The sequence below is a fragment of the Saimiri boliviensis genome, chromosome 20 (genome assembly GCF_048565385.1).
Source record: "Saimiri boliviensis isolate mSaiBol1 chromosome 20, mSaiBol1.pri, whole genome shotgun sequence".
NCBI lineage: Eukaryota > Metazoa > Chordata > Mammalia > Primates > Cebidae > Saimiri > Saimiri boliviensis.
This window is the reverse complement of record NC_133468.1, coordinates 5940078-5958613: the sequence shown is the minus strand read 5'-3', so window position 1 is coordinate 5958613 and position 18536 is coordinate 5940078. Positions and strand designations below refer to the sequence as shown.

Below are 18536 nucleotides of genomic sequence, written 5' to 3'. Positions count from 1 at the left end.
TGCCTTGGTTCTGGTCAACAGCTGCTAGTCTTAAATGGGGGAGGTTCCAAAAGGATATGCCAGTCGTGTGGGAAGCCTGGCCAGGGACTCATGACCAGGGACACTGTGACATGAACCTGTTGCAGTATAGTGTGGATGGACAGCCACTTGGATTTGGCCAAGTTACTAAGCAAGGTTTCCAAAGCTGAGAATGGTAGTCCTGCCTCCCCCTTTATCTCTGGCTGTCCTCAGGGATACTTCTTCCTTGAGGGATTTGTGATGCTTCCTGGGGGTTGAGGCAGGGACAGATCTCCTGCCAAGGAACCCAGCATGGTGGGGAGGCTTGTCCATGTTGCTCTCACTTTTCCCAGTGTAGAAGTCACGAGTTGGGGGAAATTTTCCACACACTTGGTGCAGGCAGATGGAGGGAGGGAAAGGTGTTGTTCAGTTCTCACACTATCTGCTTGGAGTTTCTCACTTGTCCATGGCCCCAAGAATTGTCCCCTCCTCGTATTTGAATTCAGAGATATTGCTGGTGATAATCTTGGTGCTCTATATTTGTTTGCTGGTGGGGGGAGAGAATCAAGCCAGTTGCTTCTACGATGCCATTTTTGGAACCATAAGTTTCTACAGATGGGCATTTCTGTTGTTTCCAGGTTTTAGGTATCGAGAACCACATTAAAACAATATAGCAGGCTGGGCGCAGTGGCTCAAGCTTGTAATCCCAGCACTTTTGGAGGCTGAGGCCGGCAGATCACAAGGTCAGGAGTTTGAGACCAGCCTGGCCAATATGGCGAAAGCCTGTTTCTACTAAAAATACAAAAATTAGCTGGGTGTGGTGGTGCATGCCTATAATCCCAGCTACTCAGGAGGCTGAGGCAGGAGAATTGCTTGAACCTGGGAGGCAGAGGTTGCAGTGAGTCAAGATTGCACCATTGCACACCAGCCTGGGGACAGAACAAGACTCTGTCTCAAAATATACATATGTATATGTACATATATATAGATCCGTGTCTTTGTAGGAAGAGAGATGAGGATGGCTTTCTCTCTCTGCTTTCCACCCTGTGAGGATCCAGGAGAAGATGACCACCTGAAAGCCAGGACTGGGACCCTCACCCGACACTGGATCTTCAGACACTGTGGTATCAGACTTTCCACCCTCCAGAGTGGGGAGCAGGAAATGTTGTGTAAGCCACCCAGTCTGTGGTAGCCTCAATGACTAAGACTGGCACAGTCAGAAACAGCTCTGAGAAAAGTCTATTCCTTGCAGCCAAAGGAAGAAGGGTGGCCTAATACAGAGACCCTTGTTGGTAATATCCACTCTACTCCAACCAGAAACCAGCAGAAAATCACACTTCCCACTCATCTGATGCTCTGAAATCCAGAAGGAAGTAGTCCATCTCTCTCAAGTACAAAGAAAAAAAGAATTATGAACCATGAATTCTGTATCTGGCAAAAAGTATCACTCTGGAATGAAAGGGAAACAAAAATATTCTCAGACAAAAGATAACTAAGAGTATTTGTTACTAGCAAACCTACCCTTAGAGTCTAACTAAAGGAAGCATTCTAAAGTACTTGGTAACAGAAAAAGGCATGGCACTGCAGGAAGGAAAGAAGAACATTGTAATGAGTAAAAATAGGGATAAATAGAGCATGCGATCCTGCTTATGAGCTTCTGAAATCATAGTATGTGGGAAGCAAAATTGTAACACCATTTGATGTGAACTCAGTGTATATGGAGGAAATACTTGAGACAATTTTATTTAAAAAGTGGGAGGCGGCTGGGCGCGGTGGCTCACGCCTGTAATCCCAGCACTTTGGGAGGCCGAGGCGGGTGGATCACAAGGTCAAGAGATCGAGAACATCCTGGTCCACATGGTGAAACCCCGTCTCTACTAAAAATACAAAAATTTAGCTGGGCATGGTGGCGCGTGCCTGTAATCCCAGCTACTCGGGAGGCTGAGGCCACAGAATTGCCTGAACCCAGGAGGCGGAGATTGCGGTGAGCTGAGATCACACCATTGCACTCCAGCCTGAGTAACAAGAGCAAAACTCCGTCTCAAGAAAAAAAAAAAAAAAAAAAAAAAAAAGTGGGAGGCAGGGGTACCTACATGGAAGTAAGGTGTCTGCACTTTGCCAACTGTGATGAGACATACACGTGTATTGTTATCTCTAGGACGACCACTTAAAAAGCTATACAAAGTATAAAACTCAAAATACTATAAATGCATCCAGATGGAATTCTAAAAATTGTTCAAGTAGCCCACGGAAAGGCAAGAGATGGAAAAATGAGAAATGGAGGAAATGGACAGAAAACAATATCCTTTCTCCATTATTAATCAAATGGCTTATGGTAGACAAGACCATGACCATACTTGAACGTCCTTTTTTTTTTCATTTTGTTTTTGAGACAGTCTTGCTCTGTCACAGAGGCTGGAGTGCAGTGATGTAATCACAGCTCACTGTAGCCTCAAACTTCTGGGCTCAAGCGATCTCCTGCCTTGGCCTCCCAAAGTGCTGTGAAGGTCTTCTAAGGACTTTTTTTTTTTTTTTTTTTTTTAGCTGAGAGTAACAATAGCTTTAAAAAACATGTTGTTGCCTGGACACGGTGGCTCACGCCTGGAAACCCAGCACTCTGGGAGGCCGAGGTGGGTGGATCACCTGACGTCGGTGTAAGGCCGGTAGCCTCACAGAGGGTTAAACAGACATATCCATCTCTCTCCGTGCCTGATAACTGCATCATCACCCAAGACCGTTCTCTGGCCTTGCCTCACGGCTTCCCCGCACCCACCTCCGCATACCAGACCGAAGCCCACATTCAGCGCTAAATTATACATTCAACCCCCAGCCTGCTTTTGATAAACCCTGCAGGAAAATTTTTTCTAAAGAAGCCCCATCAAACCTTGCCCCATAGCAGTCTGCTCTGCATGCCCCTGGAAAGCCCACCTACCCATAACCACTAGCTCCAAGCACTTCCTGCTTCTCAATAGCCAATAAAATTGCCTTCACTTTGTTCTCCAACAGTCAATCAAGGCCCAAGGTCCCACCCGCCTACCCATAACCACTAGCTCCAGGCATTTCCTGCTTCTCAATAGCCAATAAAATTGCCTTCACTTTGTTTCTCCTACAGTCAATCAAGGCCCAAGGTCCCGCCTGCCTACCCATAACCACTAGCTCCAGACACTTCCTGCTTCCTGACAGCCAATAAAATTGCCTTTGCTTTGTTTCCCCAAAAGCCAATCAGTCGCCTTCCACCCCAATAAAACCCCATGACCCAAGCAGCTGGGCGCGACCTCTATGGCCCCTTCCTGGACCATGAAACCTTCCCTGGGAGCTGAATGCATTGGCTTCTCATTTTCTCATACTTGCCTCAGTTTCCTCATTTTACATCGGCAATAAACCTTACAGTTGGGAGTTTGAGACCAGCCTGACCAGACAGGTTTAGTAGAAACCCTGTCTCTACTAAAAATACAAAATTAGCCGGGCATGGTGGCACGTGCCTGTAATCCTAGCTACCAGCTACTTGGGAGGCTGAGGCAGAAGAATCGCGTGAACCCGGGATGGGGAGGTGGTGGTGAGTCAAGATTACACCATCGCACTCCAGCCTGGGCAATGAGAGCGAAACTCCATTTAAAAAAATGTTGGGGGAAAGGGAGCTGGGAGAAGAGGTGGGGAGATGGGGTGGGAGGGGGTGAAAAGACCTCGAGGAGAGGGTATGGGGAGAAGACGGTGGAGAGAGAGGGCGAGGGGGTGTAGAGAAGATTAGAAGAGGGGATGAAGAAAGGGGGTGGGGAAAGGAGTGGGGGAGGGAAAGGGGGATGAGAAGATGGGGTGGAAAGATGATCTCCCGGAGAGGGAAGGAAAAGATGGTGGGGAGCAGAGCCTGCGAAGGGGCACTGGAGAGCAGATGGAGAGGAGGGGCCTCAGGGAGAGCGGATGGAGAGGAGGGGCCTCAGGGAGAGGAGCGGAGGGAAGACGCGGGGAGAAGGCCTCTGGGACAGGAAATGGGAAGGTGCTGGAAGGCCGTGGAGAGAGAGGGTGGGGGAAGAGGGAAAGCCCACCAGAGGGCATGGAAAGCTGACCCTAGGGAGAAGAGGGTGAGGGGAGAGGATGAGGGTGTGGGGAGAAAACATTTAGAAGAGGGGTGGGGATAAGGGGCGTGGGGGGCTGAGGAGAGGGAGTGGGGATCAAAAGAAACCTCGGGGAGGGAGAATGGGGAGAATGAGATGGGAGAGCCAATGGAGAGCGGGCAGTGGAAACAGAAAATGGGGAGAAGATGGCAGAAGTGGGTGGAGAGAGGGTGAGGAGGTGGGGACAAGGGGGCACGAGACGACGTTTGGAAGAGAGTGTAGGAGAAGAAGTCGGCCGTGGAGAACAGGGATGGGGGGAAGCACAAAGAAAAACAACTCCCATGTTGCTATAAACATTCTGTACATGCTGGTACCTCTCCATGCATTTCTCTAGGGTTCACAAATACCTGGGAATACATGAAGACTTTCCCAGAGGGACATAGCTACTGACAGTGTTAAGGGAGTGAATTTCTGGCCCACAATTTCTATGTGTACTCTCTTTGCATAAGAGAGGTCTCTGTTCCCTCCATACCTGCCTTCAAAGAGCCCTTCTCGCACCCCTAGAGGCCTCTGAAAATGGTGCCCAGCCAGGGCTGTAAAACTCTCCAGGACACCACATCTAGGACTACTCAGCCAACTTCTTCAGGAAGCCTTCTTTCCTGGTTAGTGAAAAATGAGGCTTCCCTGTCTTAAGTCATATTTCTGGTAAGAGTGAAGCATTGTGTTAGAAATGGGATATGTGGAGCCGGGCGTGGTGGCTCACTCCTGTAATCCTAGCATTTCGGGAGGCCACGGTGGGGAGATCACCTGAGGTCAGGAGACCAGCCTGAGCAACATGGTGAAACCCTGGCTCTACTAAAAATACATAAATTAGCTGGGTGTGGTGGCACATGCCCGTAATCCCAGCTATTCAGGAGGCTGAGGCAAAAGAATTGCTTGAACCCAGGAGGCAGAGGTTGCAGTGAGCCCATATCCCACCACTGCACTCCAATCTGGGCAATATCAAGAGACTCTGTCTCAAAAAAAAAAAAAAAAGAAAGAACGAAGAAATCGGATATGTGGGCCTTTAGGAGGCTTGCAAACCTATTTCTGCAATTGGGGGGCGATGGTAATTTCTTTTAACTCCCTCCTCATCCATTCCACAAACACTGTCGAATATGATCTTGCTATTAAGAGGGAGTATGTGTCGAGAGCAAAGAGGGCTCTGGCAAGGGACACAGTCAGTGCTTAAAATGGCACATGTGCACACATACACACTTTTTTATTTTTTAAACGTTAAGTGCATAGCAAGAGATGATGTGAAAAATATTGCAAAATGAGTGCCAGCCAGCCAGGGCCAACCCTAATGCACTCACCTGCTGATGTCGGCAACATCTTCAGCTTGGGTCAACGTTTCCCCAAAGGAGGACTCATTAATTGGCAAGAACAGCAACTTTAAATAACCTCTGCTACACATTACGGATGCTCATTGCTTTATTTTCTCCGAATATCCTTTAAAATAGATACATACTAAAATGCCAATTTTAAATGTACATTTTTATAGATGATGATAGATTTGTTTGACTCCTAAGATGACATGCAACATTTCCATCATCCCAGAAAATTCCCACAAGCTACTTGCTGGAATTCACTTGGGGTGGAGGGCAAAATATTAGGGAAATATTAGGGAAAGTTACAGATTATAGTCTCAAACCTTTTGGAAGGTCAAAAGATTTTAATGGAATGTGCTGAAGGCAGCCAGTTCATTACATTAGCACAGGGTAAAAGATAGAGACAATAAAAGCTTCCCCAGTTAAGTCTGTTTACCCTGCATACCTTTGTCTTTACTCTATTTACTCATGTAAACTTTGTGCTGGGTGGTCCTCTCAGGGGGAGGTCAAAGGGAAATTACCCATTAATAGTGTTTACTCTGGGCCCCAGAACCTAAAGCTTTTATCATTCGTAAAACCACTCTTTTAACCATTGTTAATTATCCACAAGCATGTTAACTTAGAACCTCTGTTATTAAATCTATAGTGAATAAATACGAGGAGATATGGGGAGTCACTGTCAGTTAGCTGCAGTTGCCCTCAGAAAGCAACTGATGACCATCCCTAGCCCACTTGAATTCACTGTACTCTGGTGTGTGAGAGTATATCCATTCCTCTGCTCATTCAGTCAGAGTCTGCAGGACAACCCTACACAGGCAGTAATCAACGTCTCAGGTGGTGACTCAATGTAATCAAGGTCTCAGCTATTGATTATGTTGTACTGAGGGAATATCTCCCATTCAGAAGCAACCACTGTTCTGAGTTCTTCCACCATAGATTAATTTTGCCACTTCTAAAACATCATATAAATGGAATCATGCTGTATGTGCTTTATTTGTGTCTGGCATCTTTCATGCAATAATGTTATTCCTGAGATTTATACGTGGTGCCCGTGTAGTGGTAGTTTCATTTTCATTGCTGTGGAGTAGTTCACTGCACACACATACAATTTGTTTCTCTAATTACCTGTTGATGGATATTAGCATTGTTTTGAAATTATTGTAAGGCTGCTGTGGACATTAGTGTACAAGTCTTGGGTGTACAAGTCTTTTCGTGGACATGGATTTCATCTCCTTCGGGTAAATACCTAAGACAGAATTGCTGGTTGTTGTCAGGTATATTGGTCTGCTTGCATGGCCATAACAGAATGCCATACGCTAGGTGACTTAACAGAAATTTCTCACTGTTCTAGTCCAAGGTCAAGGTGTTGGCAAGGCAGATTTCATTCTGAGGCTTCTTCTCTTGGTTGTGCCTAAAGTCCTCTCCCTGTGTGTATACACATGACTTCTTTGTGCAGGTGCATGGAACAGTGAATTTATTTTTTGTTGCTGTGAAATCTTTTTCTTTTCTTTCTTTCTTTCTTTTTCTTTTTCTTTCTTTCTTTCTTTTTTTTTTTTTTTTTTGACAGCAGTCACTCTGTCACCCACACTGGAGGTCAGTGGTGTGATCTTGGCTCACTACAACCTCCACCTCCCAAATTCAAGCAATTCTCCTGCCTCAGCCTCCTGAGTATCTGGGATTACAGGCGTATACCACCATGCCTGGCTAATTTTTGTATTTTTAGTAGAGATGGTGTTTTGCCATGTTGGCCAGGCTGGTCTCGAGCTCCTGACCTCAAGTGATCTATCCACCTTGGCCTCCCATAGTGCTGGGATTACAGGCATGAGCCACAATGCCCAGCCCCCATTTTGAATTTAAGCTGGACTTTCTCATACCAGAAGCATGGCTTAGTTATCCTTAACAGTTTCTAGTACTTGAACTCCTCCCAGTTCCTCAAAGTGGTCAACTCAGATATCTGCCATGTACAACTGTCTCTTGGGGACAGTCTCCCTGGAGGGTAGCTGGAGACAATGTACTTGACTGACCCCTCACCCTGCGTGGTCTGCCAAGATACACCACAGTGCCCACTTCCCAGTCACAGCATGACCACCTGGAGTTTATGCCCGCCTGCTCTAAACACACCAACTAGAGCTTCCCATGGGAAACTTGCTGGGGTCACATCCTGGATCCCAACAAAGGTTTCAATCCCAGAGGTCCTCTCTTTTTTAGTCCCTACCTGCTGGCTAAACATGGGTATCCCAAATGACTCCCCACTTCCTGCTGGCCCTGTGAGGTCCGGTGCCCTCTTCTCTTTGGGATCTGTGAGAATCAACTTCTCCTCCTATTTCATGTGTTTTATTGCACACACTCTGTGCCTCACCTGACTGACACAGGCGAACCCAGCCCTCCTCATCAGGCCTCCCCTAGAGAGTGGCCGTCTTGGTAGGAATAAACTGAACAAAGGTCAGGCAACAGCTACAAGGGCATCTTCCCCCATGTACAAGCTTCCTGTGAAAGGGACATCTGTCACAGATTGGGCACTTGGCCATTAGGCCATTTGCCAGGATAAAGAAGGATCCTGTGAAAAGCAAACTGTAAATATTTGTGAGCAATATCTTTGGTGCCCAGTGAGGGCAGGGCTATTGTTTATAGCCATTCTCCAAAGAAAGACAACTCAAGACCACGTTAGAAAAAACTTATAACACAGGAAGAGAGAGGGCAAGTTCTCTGGAATCTCCTTTTTATAAGGACGCTAATCCCATTGGAGGGGCCCCATCCTCATGACCTCCTCTAACCCTAATTATTTCCCAAAAACCCCATCTCCAAAAACCATCACAATGCAAGTTGGGGCTTCAAGATAGGAATTTAGGAGGGGACACAACATTCTGTCCATAGGAGTAGGTGATGTTTAACTCTATTCCAAACTGCTAGAGTTTTCCAAGGTGGTTATATCACTGTACACTTCCAAGAGCAATGTATGAGAGTTCCAACTGCTCATATACTCACCAGCACTTGCTAGTGCCGTCTTTTTCATTTTAGTCTGACTATATAGTAGTATCTCATTGCAGTTTTAATTTGCATTTTCCTGAAGACAGATGATGTTGAGCACCTTTTCACGTGCTTATGGACCATTTGTATTTATTACTTTGCAAAGTATCTGCTCAAGTCTCTTACGCATTAACAACTCAGTTTTAGAAGTCTGCGAAACATGGTTCTTTGGTAGCAAAGGATACAAGCAGGTCCGAAGACACTCAAGAATTGCAGTGTTTCAGCAGTGATGCTTGATGTCTCCAAGACAGACCAATTTTCTTATTCTCCAAGCTGTAAATTAAATTAAATCAAATCTCCAGATGCTATATAAACTTAAATTGTCCCTTAGCCCCTTGTACAAGTTAACTCAACTTAGCCTCTCTTCCCTGGCAAAGCAAATTTACATTTCCTAAAAGAGGGTTCTACTGGTGGGAAATGCTCCTAAAAGGCCTGGCTGAATTTTATCAAACTCAGTTCAGATTTTTCATGTTGTTAAGAACTTTCATCTCAAGTAATTTACCAGACGAGAGGCTCTGCATTCTCCTGATATGTTTCTCGTTGTTTAGCTGTGGACCTGAGCTGGAGCACAGCCTTGTGTCTTCAGATGGTCCCAGCTGAGAGCAAATTGCTCTACCACCCATAAGACCTCAGTGTGTCACAGTCCACTTCAGCCCCACAGTTCCCATCCTTAAATTATCTTTTACGTTTTTCTTATGTGACATTTAACAGAAATTGTCTAATAATTTAACAAATAACAACCTGAACCTGTAATCAGTACGGCATTATCATTATACCTATGCCAGTTAATAACACTAATTGAAATCCAAATCTAATCTTGTTCAACAAGACTAAAGCTGTTAATTAGGTTTGAGCAACACCTTTATAATCGAGCCAGTTCTTTCAAGTAGTCCACACTTACTCTAATCTCATGCACGTTATTATTGACATTCTCTTACTACTTTCCATTTCTTGGTCTGGCAATACATCAGTCTGAGAAATGAGTTGATGGTGTAAATAACACCGACTCATGCTGGTCTTAGTCACCTCCAATGAAGAATCCTATGGTGGCAGCATTTTTATCTTAGCTGTCTGTTTGCTGTAATATGTATTTTAAGCAGGACAAATTCACAAGAGTCTTAAGAGCTCCCTTCATTAACAAAAACCAAGTAGCAATAGCTTGTTTAGCAGAGACCAAGCAGCAGCAAATTGTGTTATGTCACTGTCTTAACTACCAGAGAATATTTTCTGCAGGGATTTCAAGATAACCCTTAAAGTGTTCCCCTGCAGCTGAATGCCTAAAGCAGCACATTCACAAAACACATGATTCCGTGTTGGAGGAACTGAGCCAGGATGTTCCCAAGGCTTCCAGACACCAGGCAGCTATGACCCACACAGAAAGACAAATCTGAACAACAGCTTTAAATTGAGGCAAACGTTTTCTGTCCCAAGAGGGAGAGGTTAATAAACATGGTTAATAAACATACCCATGCATCTTAACACGAAGAGCTTAGGTGATGGATTAGCCCTTCTATCTAAGGTTAGATAGGTGTAACTTTTAGGTGGTCATCCTCCTGACCAAGTTCAGAAATATTTTCTGGCTCAGCAGCCGCAATTTCACCTATTACATTGCTTCACACTATTGCATTGCTTCACTGATGTTTGGATGAAATGCAAGGAGCATAGCATGTGAGACTGTCTGTGTCCGGCATTGTCCGTCAGTGAGAGTAGTCTTTTAAGAAGCAGAAACAGGCTGGGCTCAATGGCTCATGCCTGTAATCCCAGCACTTAGGGAGGCTGAGGAGGGAGGGTCACTTAACTTGAGGCTAGGAGCTTGGGACCAGCCTGGAGGCAGGAGAATCTCTTGAACCTAGGAAGCGGAGGTTGCAGTGAGCTGTGATCACTCCACTGCACTCTAGCCTAGGTGACAGAGCAAGACTCTGTCAAAATAAAATAAAATAAAAAAGCAAGTACAGCTATTCAGCAGCGATTTCTTCTGATGTGTCAGATAAGAAGGAACTCACACTGGCTTTGAAGCTCTAAGCCCTACCGGACCCACCATTATAATAACCTATGAACATGGCTTAGTTTTCAGTGTTCCTGCAAGGGACTTGCCCAGTTCAGATACAGTTTACCAATCAGGAGTCATGTTTACAACAAGCAATGTTCCCTAGTAGTGAATCTGATGAATATTTTTATCAGGTTGCCAAGGCAATCAGAACTATAGTAAGTTGCTTAGGAACATAGTTGACCTGCTTTCTTGGTAGGTAGGGAAACTGGGGTAGTAAGTTAACCCAAGGTGATATTATTTTCCAGAGATGGATAAAGAATTTTGTTAACTCATTACCTATCATCTGTCTCCTCTATCTTTGGTTAATTTTTTTAAATTAAACTTTGATTTTTGAGATAATTGTTGGTTCACATGTCTGTATAATAAATAAAGAGATTCTATTTATACCTCACCCAGCTTCCGCGATGACAACATCTTGCAACACTATAGTATAATAACACATTGGTTAGTTCTTTTTAAATATAGAAAAGAATGTAAGTTAATATACTCATGACTACCAGGATTTGAATTATAAAATGGGCCATTAACATCCAATTTATTTCTCAAATAATAGGTCATTGTGGCCAGGTGCAGTGGCTCACACCTGTAATCCCAGCACTTTGGGAGGCTGAGGCAGGAGAATTACTTGAGGCCAAGAGTTCGAGACCAGCCTGGCCAACATGGTGAAACACCAACTCTACTAAAAATACAAAAATTAGCCAGGCATGATGGTGTGTGCCTGTAATCCTAGTGACTCGGGAGGCTGAGGCAGGAGAATCACTTGAACTTGGCGGGGGCGGAGGTTGAAGTGAGCTGAGATTGTGCCACTGTAATCCAGCCTGCCTGGGCAACAGAGCAAGAGTCCACCCCCCTCCCCCCCCCAAAAAAAAAAAGAAAGAAAGAAAGAAAGAAAAAAAATTAGCTAGGCATGGTGGTTCACTCCTGTAGTCCCAGCTACTCGGAAGGCTAAGGCAGGAGAATCACTTGAACCAGGAGATAGAGGTTGCAGTGAACTGAGATCATGCCACTATATTCCAATCTGGGTGACAGAGAGGGACTCCATCTAAAAAAAAATTATGTCATTGTTTGGGTCAAAATAATTCCATAATATCCATAATATTTTTATAAGCAATATTGTATAGTAGTATAACAGTGCTTAACATGCCAAATGTAGTGTTAATTGACAGAAATAACATATCAAACCAGAGTACAGGTATCACTTTTGTTTTCTAAAATAAATGTTATCATGTACATTTGAGGATTGCAACATGTTATTATGGGATACATATAGTTAGTACAGCAGTTACTATAGTGAAGCTGATTAACATATCTATCATCGAACATAGTTACTTTTTTGTGACTAGCAGCTAGAATCTATTTAACACAAATCCTCAGTACAGTACAGTTTTATTAACCTTAGCCCTCATGTTGTACATTAGATGTCTAGACTCGTTCATCCCATGCATCTGCTATTTTGTGTCCTTTGACTTGTATCTCCCCATTTCCTCTATCGATTTCATACTTTAGCAAGTGTCTCTTTTAGATATCTCAAAATTAACTTTTTTTTTGTGGGGGGGGGGATAGAGTTTTGGTCTTGTTGCCCAGGCTGGAGTGCAATGGCACCATCTCGGCTCACTGCAACCTCTGCCTCCCAGGTTCAAGTGATTCTCCTGCCTCAGCTCCCGAGTAGCTGGGATTACAGGTATGCACCACCACGCCTGGCTAATTTTTTGTATTTTATTAGAGACAGGGTTTCTCCATGTTGGTCAGGCTGGTCTCAAAATCCTGACCTCAGGTGATCTGCCCACCTCAGCCTCCCAGCATGTTTATTTTAAAAACATGGATAGGATATTTTGTCTTCTTTCCCAAATCAGTTTCACCCATATTAAAAAAAATAGATTTTGTTTTTTAGAGCTGTTTTTAGGTTTACAGCAAAGTGGAGCCAGAAGTACAGACAGTCCTCATAGACTGTCCTTTGCCCATTTTTATTACATTGTTTGTCTTTTAATTTTTTGTGTAAACTGTTTATATATTCTGGGTAAAAATCCTCCCAGAATATACAAACAATTTTTTTATTATATATTATATATATATGAACATATATATTCATATTCATTCTCCTGGTCTGTGGCTTGCTTTTGTCTTTTCATTTTCTTAAGGATATCTTTTGGTGAAAAATGTTTAATTTTTACAGAGTCTAATTTATCGCCTTTTTTCTTTGATAGTTAGAACCTATGTGTCCTATTTAGGAAATCTTATATCCACTAAGGTTGTAAAGATTTTCTCCTTTGTTTTCTTCTAGAAGCTTTATAATTTTGCCCTTACATATGATCCATTTTGAGGTAATGTTCGTGTAGGGATTGAAGTTCACTTTTTACCCATGTGGAAATCCAGTTGTTCCAGCATCACTTGTTGCAATGATTGCCCTTTTCCTTAGTTAATTGCATTGAGGTCTTTGTCAAAAATAAATTATCTGGGGTGGGTGTGGTGGCTCATGCCTGTAATCCCAGCACTTTGGGAGGCCAAAGTGGGGGTTTACCTCTTTAAATCATCTGATAAATGCCACTGGGGTTTAGGGAAGTTACTGTAACCAAGTGGGATGAAACCAAACCAGGGGGATCATTTGGGGTCAGGAGTTTGAGACCAGCCTGGCTAGTGTGGTGAAACCCCGTCTCCTCTAAAAAAAAAAAAAAAAGAAAAGAAAAAAAGAAAGAAAAATTAGCCAGGCATGATGGCAGGTGCCTGTAGTCTCAGCTACTTGGGAGGCTGAAAGAGGAGAACCACTTGAACCTGGGATGCAGATTGCAGTGATCTGAGATCATGCCACTGCACTGCAGTCTGGGCAACAAAGTAAGACTGTCTAAAAAGAAAAAAGGTATCTGGATAATCTAGCCACTTCTGGCTAGAGTGGAGTAGCAGACAGTGAACAGCTAAAAGTGGACAAAACGTACGAATTGATGGTTTCAGGACACTGGGCATCAAATGGTGAAGGACACTAATCCCTGAGTAAAGGGAAATAAATGAAGTGGCCCTCTACCTGCATCAATGAATGAGAGTCTCTTAAATGTCTGCCTCCAAAAAGGGGGCGAAAAGAGGTTTTACCTCTTTAAATCATCTGATAAATGCCACTGGGGTTTAGGGAAGCTACTGTAACCAAGTGGGATGAAACCAAAGCAGATGTCTGCTTTGGTCCCTCAGAATACTATTCAGATCACCCAATACATGTTATGCAATCCCCAGATTTGCAAGACAGGGTCCCGACTTTCTGATCTGGCAACAGTCTGACACTCAGTGGGGATGAGAAATGACGGGAGGAGGAGTGGTAGCTGATTATTCATGCTGCTCTGGTAACAAAGTGTAGGAGCTTCCACCTTCATGGAGCACTGTGCACATGGCTTGTGTTAATCAGCTCAATAAACCCTCTGCCTTACTGCAAGGGCAGGGGGCCAGTGTGACAGCCTGAGATCTTGCCCAGTGTGCCAGAAAAATCAGATCACATATGGGCTGAAAGGATGAGTGCAAGGTTTTATTGAGTGGCAGAGGTGGCTGTCAGTGAGATGCGATGGGGAGCTGGAAGTGGGGATGGAGTGAGAAGGTAGTCTTCTCCTGGAGTCAGCCTGCCTGTTCTCTGATCGTCCCCAGTTGAATTCCCCTTGGTGTTCAGATGGCCTTCCTCTTCTGTCTTTCTCTGCTGCCAATGTGATTCTACCATGGCTAGCCTGCTGGTGTCTGCTGGTCTGTTCCGCTGCACCTCTTGACATCCAACCACTTGTGTCTGTGCCTGCTAAGGTCTTGGGTTTATATGAACACAGGATAGGGGGGTGTGGTGGGCCAAAAGGCAACTTTTTGGGTGTGAAAACAGAAATGCCTGTCCTCACTTATGGCTACAGGTCTTCAGGCTTGAGGGTAGAGCATTTGCCAGGGAACCACTCTCTTCTACCCAGTATTTCCCTGTCTCCTCTCCATATCACCATCAATCAGTCTGATTTACCTTTGATTCACACCTTAAGCACCTACTTTACCACTCCAAGCTTACTAGATATTCTCAATTTTAAAACTACCACATTGGGGCTGGGTGTGGTGGCTCACGCCTGTAATCCCAGCACTTTGGGAGGTTGAGATGGGCAGATCACTTGAGGTCAGGAGTTCGAGACCAGCCTGGGCAACATGGTGAAACCCTGTCTCTAGTAAAAATACAAAAGCAAGCAAACAGTCACATCGGGATAAACATGTTCCAAGGATTTGTTTTACTCAGGTATGGTAAGACACACAAACACAGACATGACTGTCTTGAAGGAAGACTTTTTTTTTTTTTTTTTTTTTGAGACGGAGTTTTGCTCTTGTTACCCAGGCTGGATTGCAATGGCACGATCTTGGCTCACCGCGACCTCTGCCTCCTGGGTTCAGGCAATTCTCCTGCCTCAGCCTCCCGAGCAGCTGGGACTACAGGCACGCGCCACCATGCCTAGCTGATTTTTTGTATTTTTAGTAGAGACGGGGTTTCACCATGTTGACCAGGATAGTCTCGATCTCTTGACCTCGTGATCCACCCGCCTCGGCCTCCCAAAGTGCTGGGATTACAGGCGTGAGCCACCGCACCCGGCCCAGGAAGACATTTTTATATCACAGATTGCGGAAACAGGAGGCACAGAATACCACGGAGGGCCACGGGGGAAGTGCTAGCATTGGTCAGGAGGTAAAGGAGGCAAGAAGAAAACACGGGGAGGAGGCTTTGTTGTGGTTTCTGCAGTCAGGAATGGGAGAAGCAGGTTACACAGGCTTAAGACTGGCTGATTTGAATAATTTCAGTGAGCTCTGGGCATAGGATCCGTACCTAGCGGCCTGATACCAGGACTTGGGATAATTAAGGAAGAGAAGTGTTGGCCCAGAGTGAGGAGCTGGGGGTGGTCTGGGTTCTGGAATGATGAGCTTGCGTGTCAAAGCCACCACCCTGGGTGAGTTGTTTGCATCTCTAGGTATTACCTAGCTCTGGGAGGGGCAGTCCCTCTCCCATTGTAGAGGCCCTCAATGTCAAAACATCAGAGCATAGAAAAAAATAGGAAGGCATAGTAATTACAAAGTCTCATGCCGCCGATTTTTAAAAAATTGTATTCATTTAGCCCTTGATATTGGACCTAGAAATATATGTCCCACAAAGCCTTGTGAAATATTTGATATTTTACTATAATGTTGATATTTTACTATATGCTTTGTTGTCTCCTTTATTACATTTGGAGTATTTTGGTGCTTTATTTTAAGAGCAATTTATATCAATATTATAACATGCAAAATTTGAACAATATACATTTTTTTCCCATGTTAAGTTCCCACAGAGGGGCTGGGCGCGGTGACTCAAGCCTGTAATTCCAACACTTTGGGAGGCCAAGGTGGACGGATTACCTGAGGTCAGGAGTTTGCAACCAGCCTGGCCAACATGGTGAAACCCCGTCTCTACTAAAAGCACAAAAGTTAGCTGGGCATGGTGGTGGGTGCGCACGCGTAATCCCAGTTATTTGGGAGGCTGAGGCAGGAGAATCACTTGAACCCGGGAGGTAGAGGTTGCAGTGAGCCGAGATCGTTGCAGTGAGCCGAGATCGTGTCACTGAACTCCAGCCTGGGCAACAAGAGCGAAACTCAAACAAACAAATGTTCCCACAGAGGAAAAGCAAATCTCGAATAAAATCTACTCCTCCTTAAAAAAAATTCTAGTCTGACAAAAAGTTAATGCCACAAAATTCCCTATCCCTTTTCCTCATACTGCTGTCTCCACCAGAAGGAACCTCAGTCTGATGTTTAGAAGAACCATGGGATTGTCTTCTGATTCTGTAGTCTCAGGAGTGTGGAAAGGCATCTGGTTTGCCCCTAATATGTAATCAGTCCAGAGGGAATCCATGTACAAAATTCTAAAACAACAGTATGATCTCACATCTGTGAATGTGGCAAAATAAGTCAGGTATTGCAGCAAACCTTCCTGACGTTTGTCCATTATTCACTTCCTTCTCTTCCTTTCTAAGAAAATCTCTATTTCATTGGAGTGGCAACATGTCTAACCCTAACAAATAAGAGAACAAACAGCAGCAGCATATGACAACCACCTTTCCCAGCCTGCTTTGCAGGCAGGTGGCCACCGAGAGGTGAAAAGAAGATGCCGAGTGGCGATTCTGGAAATCCCTGGAAAGCGATAAAGCCCTTTTACCCTTCCTCTCCTCGTTCTTCCAGTGTGACGGGACAAGATGGTGGGATCCCCAGCAGCCATTTTGGAAACATAGGGGTGAAAGCCTCACTCTATGGCTGGTGGAGGAGAGATCTAGAAGGAGCCACATTTCTGCCCTTGGACTCCCTACTCTGGAGTTGTCATTATGGAAGACAAAAACAAAGCCCATCTTGTTTAACTAGATGTAATTGGAATTTTCTGTTACCTGCAGCTGATTTAGATTCCCAGAGATAGGCATATCTCTTCTAATAGTAAACTTCTCTTCTATTACACTTCCAATTTCAGAGGATTTTTCCCTTTTCTAAAAATAGTCTAAATGGATGTGTGGAAGGAGGTGGTGTTGAGATGACTTCGAGTCAGGCTCCATTTCCTCCTATCTTGAACCTCCTGGGACATCAGCCCAGCACTCACCAGCACCTCAATGGGTGTGAGTCCCTGCTGAAGAGCCTTCTCATGGCCTCCTGCATGTCCTTGTTCCTCAGGCTATAGATGAAGGGGTTTAGCATGGGGGTCCCCACGGTGTACATGATGATTGCTAGGGTGTCCTGGGCTGAAAAGGAGTCTGGGAGTCATATGTAGATCCCCAGGACAGTTCCATCGAACAGGGTGACCACAGACAAGTGGGGGCTACATGCGGAACATGTCCTGCACCTTCCTGTGGCAGACGGAATCTGCAGGACAGCTGCAGCAATGCAGATGTAGGAGATGAGCACGCAGGGGGCCAGGAACACACCCCCTAGGAACACACGTTGATTGACATGTGTGTCTGAGCAGGCAATCTTCATGAGCAGGTAGACGTCGCAGTAGAAATGTGAGATCTCCCTGGCAGAGAAGCAGAATGCCAATCTGCTCATGCGGACCGTGTGGACCGGGGAGATGAGGCTGGAGCCCGCCCACGCTAGCATGGCCAGCCCCCGACAGAGCTGGGGGGTGATGATGGAGCAGTACTGCAGGGGGCTGTAGATGGCGACGTAGCGGTCCAGCGCCATGACGGCCAGCAGAAAGGTGTCCACGTTGGCAAAGGAGATGAGGAAGTACATCTGAGTCGGGCAGTGGGGATAAGAGATCATCCATGTTCCTGCCACATGGTTGACAAGGAGCTTGGGGAACAGGCTGGTGGTGAAGCAGATGTCGACACAGGAGAGGTGGGTGAGAAAGAAATACATGGGGGTGTGTGGGGGAGGGTCGGAGCGGATGCCCAGATGATGAGTGTGTTTCCAGCCACGGTGACTAAGTACACACACAGGAAGTGCCAGAAGAGGAGCTGCCGCTGCCCTGGGTCACCGGTGATGCCGAGCGGGAGGAACTCACCAACTCTCGTCTCATCCTCCTTCCCGCTGGACATCCCGCTGCAGCTCAGGGAGGTAGCAGGCTGCACAGACCACGGGGAAAGTCACTCAGCAGAGCTGGGTTTGCTTTATGTTCAGAATCAGATTGCAGTTCATTTGCAATTAGATAAATGAACAGAGCTTTCATGCTGCAACAGCTGTCATTTTTTACTCAGTGCTTTTTGTATTTTTATTTTTGCAATAGAGTTTTGCTCTTGTTGCCCAGGCTGGCGTGCAGCGACACGGTCTCGGCTCATTGCAACCTCTGCCTCCCAGGTTCAAGCGATTCTCCTGTCTCAGCCTCCCAAGTAGTGGGATTACAAGCATCTGTCACCACGGCCAACTAATTTTTGTATTTTTAGTAGAGATGGAGTTTCACCACGTTGGCTAGGCTGGTCTCCAACTCCTGACTTCAGGTGATCTGCCTGCTTCAGCCTTCCAAAGTGCTGGGGTTACAGGAGTCAGCCACTGCGCCCAGTACCCTCAGTTTGCTCAGTTACTTCATCTGCTGAATCCTGA

General features: G+C 45.3%; 1 pseudogene; it reads right to left on the bottom strand.

Annotated features, from left to right (window-relative positions):
- Nucleotides 1-17096: 17096 nt before the first annotated feature.
- On the bottom strand, nucleotides 17097-18034 carry LOC101028540 (olfactory receptor 1D2-like; annotated as a pseudogene).
- Between the last annotated feature and the right edge of the window lie 502 nt (nucleotides 18035-18536).